Below are 9,467 nucleotides of genomic sequence, written 5' to 3' on the forward strand. Positions count from 1 at the left end.
CTTTTCTATCCATTTGTCCACCTTGAGATCATCAGACACAATCACCCCAGGCCTCATTCTTCTTTCATACACAGAAGTTCTTCATCCCCTATACCAGTGATGGCGAACCTTTCAGAGACCGAGTGCCCAAACAGCAACCCAAAATCGAATTATTTATCGCAAAGTGCCGGTACTCATTATGGGTGAGGTCACCACATATGACTCCACCCCGATGATCACCACACCCCTTACACCAGCCATGGCGCATATAAACAGACATCATTGAAAACATTATACTAGTATAGGAGAAAAAAGTACCATGATTTTCTTCCATTATAAATCATTTCTGTAAGCTGTTACAGCTCCAGTATACCCAGTGCAAAATAAGACAGCAGATGTAAATTCTCAGATTTGACATATTCCAAACACTAAAATGAAAATAAAATGATTTTTCCTACCTTTGTTGTCTGGTGATTGTTTTTCTACCCATATTGGTTCTAGTCGCTGATTCTGCTGCTCTCTATCTGTTCTCTTAACTCCGTTTCCAGGGCTTCTTTTCCATTTATTTCTTTACTTTCCTCCTTTCTTCTTCATTTCTTGCCGTCCATCCTTGTCCAGCAACCCTCCTCTCCCCTCCAGCCACAAATGTCCAGCCACCCTCCTCTCCCCCCTGCCCTCCCTCCCAGCACCCGGCAGCACCCACCATCAGGCTTCCCTCCCACCCAGCACCCACCATCAGGCCTCCCTCCCACCCAGCACCCAGCACCAGGCCTCCCTCCCAGGCAGCACCCACCATCAGGCCTCCCTCCCACCCAGCACCCAGCACCAGGCCTCCCTCCCAGGCAGCACCCACCATCAGGCTTCCCTCCCACCCAGCACCCAACATCAGGCCTCCCTCCCACCCAGCACCCAGCACCAGGCCTCCCTCCCACCCAGCACCAAGCATCAGGCTTCCCTCCCACCCAGCACCCACCATCAGGCCTCCCTCCCACCCAGCACCCACCATCAGGCTTCCCTCCCACCAAGCACCCACCATCAGGTCTCCCTCCCTCCCAGACCCCACCATCAGGCCTCCCCTCCACCCAGCACCCACCATCAGGCTTCCCTCCCACCCAGCACCCACCATCAGGCCTCCCTCCCACGCAGCACCCACCATCAGGCTTCCCTCCCACCCACCACCCACCATCAGGTCTCCCTCCCTCCCAGCACCCACCATCAGGCCTCCCTCTCACCCAGCACACAGCAGCAGGCCTCCCTCCCACCCAGCACCCACCATCAGGCTTCCCTCCCAGCCAGCACCCACCATCAGGCCTCCCTCCCACCCAGGAGCACACAGACAGCACCAGGCAGGCCTCCTGCCCTCCCTCAACCCAACAAGCATCAGGCCACCCGCCTGTCTGTCCTCCCTCCCTCCCTCCCAGCACCAGGAACCCCCCTCCTAAAATTTAAAAAGCGTACTGTCCTCGGAGTCGGGGTTAAGGCGGCGTGCGTCGGCAGCGGCAGCGAAGCGCGTGTTCTTCGCTCGACGTGCCTTTGGCCTTTCCTGTCTCTCAAGCTCTGGTCCCACCTAGATGCATGTGTTAATTTGTATTTTAGTCCTTTGCAGCTGGGGAAGTGGAGATTCAGGAATGTTCGTGCTGATCTGATATAATATAAGAACTTAAGAATAGCCATACTGGGTCACACCAATAGTCCATCTAGCTCAGTATCCTGTTTCCAACAGTGGCCAATTTAGGTCACAAGTTTTACCTGGCAGAAACCCAATTAGTAGCACCATTCCATGCTACCAATTCCAGGGCAAGCATTGGCTTCCCCATGTCTATCTCAATAGCAGACTATGGACTTTTCCTCCAGGAGCTTGTTCAAACCTTTTTTAAACCCAGGTACGCTAACCACTGTTACCACATCTTCCGGCAATAAATTTATTTTTTATTTTTGTTACATTTGTACCCTGCGCTTTCCCACTCATGGCAGGCTCAATGCGGCTTACATGGGGCAATGGAGGGTTAAGTGACTTGCCCAGAGTCACAAGGAGCTGCCTGTGCCTGAAGTGGGAATCAAACTCAGTTCCTCAGTTCCCCAGGACCAAAGTCCACCACCCTAACCACTAGGCCACTCCTCCAGAGCTTAACTATTCTTTGAGTGAAAAAATATTTCCTCCAATTTGTTTTAAAAGTATTTCCATGCAATTTCATTGAGTATCTCCTGATCTTCGTACTTTTTGAATGAGTGAAAAATCAATTCACCTCCACCTGCTCCGCACCTACTTTCTTTATAAAATACTACAGTAAGTGGCTGAAAATGCATCCCGATTTTGTGCGATCACTTATATCAGAGTAAATGCTCACACAAATGACCATTCTCATCCTCACTGAACCAGACTTACCTACAGCCTGAATAAATTGACTAGCTGTTCAGCAGCAATTGAAGAAGGGGCTAAAAGCAACAAACTTAAATAAACTGAGCTCCTGGGGGACCCTAACACGAGTGGGCATATACTTGATATTTAAATATCTTTTAGGAAATATAAACCCCTCTTAAATCACAAGTCAGGAACACTTGCACTGATCCCCCAATACTAAGCAACCTTCAGCAGCTGCTTCTATCATTTGCAACAACTATGCTGTCTCTCTGTCACAACTGTCAGGAATGGTGAGCCCTTGGACCAAAGCCAGAGCTTTGGCAGACAAATCACCTGGGCTGTCACAGGCAGGAATCAGAACAGACTGGACTAGGATAAACTAACAGACTCAACAAGGCAGGACAGAGGTAACTAAACACAGTAGACAACACAAGAACCGGATCCGGACGAGGCAAGGAAAAGAAGGCAAAGGGCCAGAACTGGAACCCAGACAGGACAAGGCAAGACTCAGAACTGGATTACAACTGGGACTGGGACCCAGAAATGCAAGACAAGGCATAACACGGAAGTAGATTAAAACCGGGTCCAGAAAAGGGCAAAACAAGGCAAGGACTGGATCCAGACAGGACGAGACTGAAAGAGACAAGACAAAGCACAACTAGTCAGGCAAGACAGGGTAGGAGCTAGGCAACAAGAATAACAGAAGCAAGACAATAAACAAGGCAGGGACAGGATTCAGGATTCTCAAACAGGCTTGGCTGGAACAGGATTCAGGATTCTCAAACAGACTTGGCTGGAACAGGATTCAGGATTCTCAAACAAGCATGGCTGGAACAGGATTCTGGAACCAGATTCTGGAACAGACTTGGCTTGGCTAGAACAGGATTCTGGAATGGGCTCGGCTTGGCTTGACTGGAACAGGCTTCTGGAACGGGCTTGACTGGAACAGGATTCTGGAATGGGCTTGGCTTGGTTTGACTGGAACAGGATACTGAAAGGGACTTGGCTTAACAGGAAACTGGGACAGAACTAGCTCAAACACAGAGCAGGAGCAGAACTTGGCAGAAACAGAGCTCAAGAGCAGGCAAAGGGAAGACAAACAAAGAAGCAATGTGCTTGCCAGCACCCACAGCTGGAAAGGAAAAGGCCAGGCAGACTGAGAGGCAGCAGACACAGGTGCATAACAGTGAAGTAATCAGGGATGATGCTGGCTTCTACAGACTCTCAGAATTAACAGCAAGAACTACACACACAAGAAACAGAACAGGGAAAACAAGAACAGAGCTTGGCTAAACACAGAGATTGACTTAAACACAGAGCTTAACTATAGCAACAGTCAAAAGCAGGGCTAGACTAAAAGCAGGAGCCAAGGGTAGAGTCAAACAGATAGAGACACCAAGGGCAAGGTATGGCTCTAGAGCCAGGCTTTCAGGATCAAGGTACAAAAGCAAACACACAGAAACAAAGCAAAGCACTGAAACACAAGACCTTCAAGAACACAGAACAGACCTTCAGGAGCAGGATTCTCAGGAACAAAGCCAAGCAGGGAAATGATCTAAACAGGTAACACAAGATTAAGAGACCTCTTGCAAAGGCAACGTAGGAAAGCTCCCTGGGTCCTTATAAAGGAGTAGGCTGATGATGTCACAAGTAGGAAATGAAGCAGAAGCAGGGAGACCAATGCGAGGCTTGGCTAACAAGAAGAACAGGAAATGAAGCAGAAGCAGGGCGACCAAAGCGAGGCTTGGCTTACAGGAAGAACAACAATAGGGAAAAAAGCAGACTGGAGAGGTCACAGAGCTAGATACAGAGAAACAGTAGGTCTGAACATAAGGGCATGGCCACAACCGTGACACTGTCTCCATACATTGAGAAGGCAAGTCTTGTCACAGTGGTTCACGTCATTACTGGATTACTGTAATTCACAGTGAGGGGTGCTGTTTCACTATCACCTTTTCAAGGCAAGCTCTGCAGGACTCCAGGGAACCTGCCTGTCCCTAGAGATTGAAAACACAATATTGAAGCATCACCACATACTGGCAGCAATGCAACTGGAGGACTCCCGCTCAGTTTAGAGGGAACAGTGGTGACATCACTGCCCAAAAGTACTATGATAGTACTGCAAACATGGCTTCCTATGGCACTCCTGAAACGCAGTATAAATGACAGAAGATAAATTCCCTCTATTATAGTATGCCAGTGCCATATAAAAAAAATAGAGGAAAGGAATTAAATCACAGTCTTCAGTAGCAAGTGATTCTTTAAGGAAATTGATGGTGATCCTCCTTTTCTGCATCATATGGTGCAACGGACTATATATTGAAAAAGGGCTTAAGGTTACAATGGTGTCTGCAGCTTCCCAAACCTTTCCTGGTTTTCAGAATACCCATACTCAAGAAGCATGAGATAAATGTGCATACACTGACACCCAGTATATGCATTTTCTCTCATTCAAATTTACTGTGGATATCCTGAAAACCTGACTGCCTGTGGGGCCTCCAGAATAGGTTTGGAAGGCCTAGTATACATTGATGGCAGAGCTGCCTATGCCAGCCAATGTCTAGTTGTAATGGGTTGAAATGACATATAGGGGTGCCAACTAGATCCAGATTCACCCGACAGGGTTTGTCCAGTCCTGGGCGTACCCCAATGAATGCAGGGAGTTGTAGTCTTGCTTTTCTTAGGGAATCCAATAGGGAAATGGGGTAAGCCTAGGACTGGATCAACCCTGTTGGGCGAATCTGGAACTAGTTGGCAACCCTAATGACATAGGAAATGTCAACCACATAGCCCACTTTGTTTTATGTCTTTAACAACTGAAAACAAGCAAAAAAAACCAAAACGATATTTTATGTTTTTTTCAATTGCTGATAATATGCACTCTTTGCAAATAAGTCAGACTTTTCCTAAAGTGTGCAAACTGTTTGCATAGAGTGTGCAATCTTTTCTGGATAGTGCATGCATGCATGAGCCATTACCTATGCACGAACCATCGTGCACGCATGTGCATGCAAGCACTATCAGGAAAAGAATGCACACTCTGCAAAGAGGGCACATTCTCAACAACATAGTTCCCATAAGAAGCAAGCTACATGGAAAAAAAATGAACAAAGCAAATGTTCCCAGGAACTACTAATAATTTCTGTAGTGCTATTATGCATATGCAGTGCTGTAGACATTATCCCCTGGATTCTATATATCACGCCTAGAGATCCGTGCTGAAATCCAGGCATATTCTATAATAGCGCGCATTACTTAATTGGCTTAACAAGCTAATCAGTGTTGATAACAGCACTTAACAAGCAATAATAAGCACTAATTGGTAATTAGAATTTACATGCACAACTGGCTAAGTGTATTCTCTAATGAACTGCACCTAAATTCTAATGCTTGCAGTTTAAAAGGGGCGTGGCTATGGGTATTTTGTGAGCATTCCAAAATTTACATGTGTAGCTGTAGAATTATGGCCCAGTGCGTGTAAATCTATGTGCAGGGATTTACATCATATTTTTGTTGGTGTAAATGGAAGAGTGTAGTTTTAGGCACTGGAATATCAACTACACGTATTCTATATACTGTGCCTAAATCTAGGCACTGCTTATAGAATACACTTAGGCGGAAATGTTTTCCACGTGGATTATTTAGGCACCTTATATAGAAGCTGACCCTACATTCAGGTACTTGCCTTGTCCCTAGAGGGCTCACAATCTAAGGTTTTCTAACTGGGACAATGGAGGGTTAAGTGACTTTCCCAAGGTCACAAGGAGTTGCAGTAGGAATCAAAGCCAGGTCACCAGGATCAAAGCCTGCTACACTAACCTTTAGACCACTCCTCGATGGCATGGGAAACAACACACAATAATCATTTTCAAGCTGCCCATCCCACATTCCTATTTACATGTCAATCCCAAGGCATCATGAAATTGGCAGTCCTCTTTCTTCACTTTTTGTTAGCCTTACAGGGAGGAGAATGCATGGAAGTGGAAAGGGGAGGCGGCAGAGGCTCCCAGCAGGGCAGTCAGAAAGCCAGGATAAGCCAAAAGACTTCCTTTCAAAAATGGGCCACTTGGCATTCTGGAGTAAACAGTAAAATTAACTTTTCCACGTAAACAGATTTGAATATAGACACTCAGAGCAGTTTGTTCTTAGCTGTTAGTAAACAAACTCAAGGGACAGAACTCAAAATAATAATAAGTCTCTGTCCTGTTACAGAGAAAAAAAATCTGATTAATCCCATCTTCAGTGAAAGAATTTTCTGTGCATTCAACAGTGAAAGCAAGTGAATAATAAGCTCTGAAATGTCCTTCTTACTGGTGAACAAAGCTTAATTTCTACACAAAAAGAAATTGGAATTGCAGAGCTAGGGGGAGGTCAGGCCAGGGGCAATAGCAACAAGAAAAGGAGCTGGAATATATGTTTATGTTTATTTAAAACTTGATATGTTTTCCCATCATCTTTTATTATCTTTGTTGTCTTAGACGATACGTTTACGATTAATGTTTTTACTATGACATTGTTTAATGATATTATACTGAACTGTAGCCTACCCATGTTATTGTGTAAGCCACATTGAGCCTGCAACTAGTGGGAAAATGTGAGGTATAAATGTGTTCAAAAAAAGTGCCGCTGAGCGGAGAACTCGAACGCATTGTTAACCACTTTGTCCTATTGCAATGTAAAGGCGGTATATTTATTTATTTAACACATTTATACCCACAAACAGAGAAAAGAGTGGGATGTTTGACCACGGAAAAACAAATCCTGGAGACAAAAAAGTTGTGTCGAGTCTTTTTTAATAAAGAAGTTTTTATACTTTTTTGTCTCCAGGATTTGTTTTTCCGTGGTCAAACATCCCACTTTTTTCTCTGTGTGTGGGTATAAATGTGTTAAATAAATAAATATACCGCCTTTACATTGCAATAGGTCAAAGTGGTTAACAATGCATGAACTCATATGGAGTTCCTTCTCTTTGATTTTGTGTTTTTGCATGATTTTCTTTCCTTTATTATATGAGGAAAACCATTCACTCAAGTACGATAAATTACAAAATGGTTAAAATCAAATACTATAGACACAAGTTACAGTGCATATAAGTCCGACAGTTACTGGCTGTGCAAAATCAATGGGCACTAAACGGGAAGGCCAATTGAAAAAAGAAAAGGAGTTTTGAGCTGTTTCTTACAATTAATAAGACAGAGTTCTGCCCTAATAATTGCTGGTAAATTATTCCAAAGGGAGGAAGTCAGAAAATAAAATGATGAGTTTCGAGTTGACTCCTAAGGAGCTTGTTTAGGGGAAGGTAACACCAAACAACTAGCGTCAAGTAATCGAAGTGAACAGGACGGAGTATAAGAAATGATTAAAGAAGAAATGTATGCAGGGCTACCAGAATGTAAAGTCTTAAAGTTAAGTAACAGAATTTTAAACTAGATACGGTTTATATATAAAGCAATGTAACTGTTCTCTGCTCTGCTCCAGGCTCCTCTTCCCTGGAGGCTGCCTGGAAGGGAGGAGCAGGAGCAGAAGAAGAGTCTGAGAAGAAGTGGTGGATCTGCTTCCAGGTAGGGATGGACTGTCATTTACAACAATATAGGAAATGTCAACAACATATCCCATGTCATTAAAACCCAAAATTGAGCATTAAAAAATATGAAAATTTGTGTTCATTTGTTTGCTGTTAATACTACACACTTTTTCAAAAGGATGTGCACTTTTTGGAAAAAGGAACAGCAAACACTGCAGATCACAAAGAATACCAAACAACAAGCATCTTCAAAGTGATTTATTGTTGCACACAATGGGGGACTGCTCTCATAAAAAGCCCAACATGGCCGTGTTTCACCAAAGGCTGCATCAGAGACATAGGCGCCCAGTATAAGAGGCTTGGGGAGGCTAAGCCTCCCCTGCTGCAGCAGGATGGATCAGCTGTTTCTCCTGGGTGTCCCGCTGCTCTGGGGGGGTTTAAATTGTTGATTTACCTCCATCCTCGCAGCAGCTGCTGCAGTGAAAGCCCATCTCTAGCCTTGTGTAACCAGTTGTAGAAATTGGTTTATGGTTTAATTTGTTTACCTTACTGCTGGGAGAGCAGGGGGGTTGGCTGGAGGTGTCCTGGGTTGCCAGGGAGATATTTAACGAGGATGACTTCCTGCATGAGCAGTTCATATCAAAGAGACTTGCACTGACACCTGAGATTTTAAAAGTGCTAAAAATAAGTTTTAAAAGTATTTGTATTAAATCTAATTGTAGAATTTAGGTGCTAGGAAGTGGGATTGGTATGTTATGTACTCAAATTTGCTCAAGCTATATGCAAATTAGTCCATTTTTGGGAGGTTCTCATGTGCATATTTATGGGTAAAAATTGTTGGAAATGTTTACAGCCTTAATGTTAGGGCATGGCTCTGATCAAAAATGTGAAGTTTGATCCAAAAACGAAGGGTTTATCTAGTGTTTTTGACTAAAAATTCCCAGTAGAGTGTCTGTATGTTAATCTGCATTCAAATAGAGATCTCTGATTGGATGAGCAGCTCCTGTTAGAAATCTGCCCGGGAACAGAGAGAAGAGAGCAACTGAATATTTGGACTGAGAGGACATGAAGCTTTGAGCTCCGAGTGTAAGGATTGATAGAAAGAATTGAGATTATAAAAGAGTGCCTGATTATGTGGTAAATGAGAAAATATGAGTGAAAAGAGATTGGTGGAAATTTACAAGTTTGAGGTTTCTCTATTGAGAAAAGGATCTGAATATTTCACTTGTAAGTCTTCCCTTCATTCCCGTCAGTGTCCCGCCTTCTTCTGACATCATTTCCTCTTTCCGTGAGGGCGGGACACTGACGGAAATGAAGGGAAGGCTTACAAGGCTAGAGACAGGCTTTCACTGCGGCTGCTTTGACGGAGGCAAGGGAGCGAGGAGAATTGTTGAGGGTGGGTATGGATGGCTGGAGGGGGGGCAGGGGAGCGAAGAGAATCGCTGGGTGGGTGTGGATGGCTGGAGGGGGGCAGGGGAGAGGAGAGAATCTCTGGGTGGGTGGGTGTGGATGGCTGGAGGGGGGGCAGGGGAGAGGATAGAATCGCTGGGTGGGTATGGATGGCTGGAGGGGGCAGGGGAGAGGAGAGTTGCTGGACATGGA

This window comes from Microcaecilia unicolor, chromosome 4 (assembly GCF_901765095.1).
Source record: "Microcaecilia unicolor chromosome 4, aMicUni1.1, whole genome shotgun sequence".
NCBI classification, from domain to species: domain Eukaryota; kingdom Metazoa; phylum Chordata; class Amphibia; order Gymnophiona; family Siphonopidae; genus Microcaecilia; species Microcaecilia unicolor.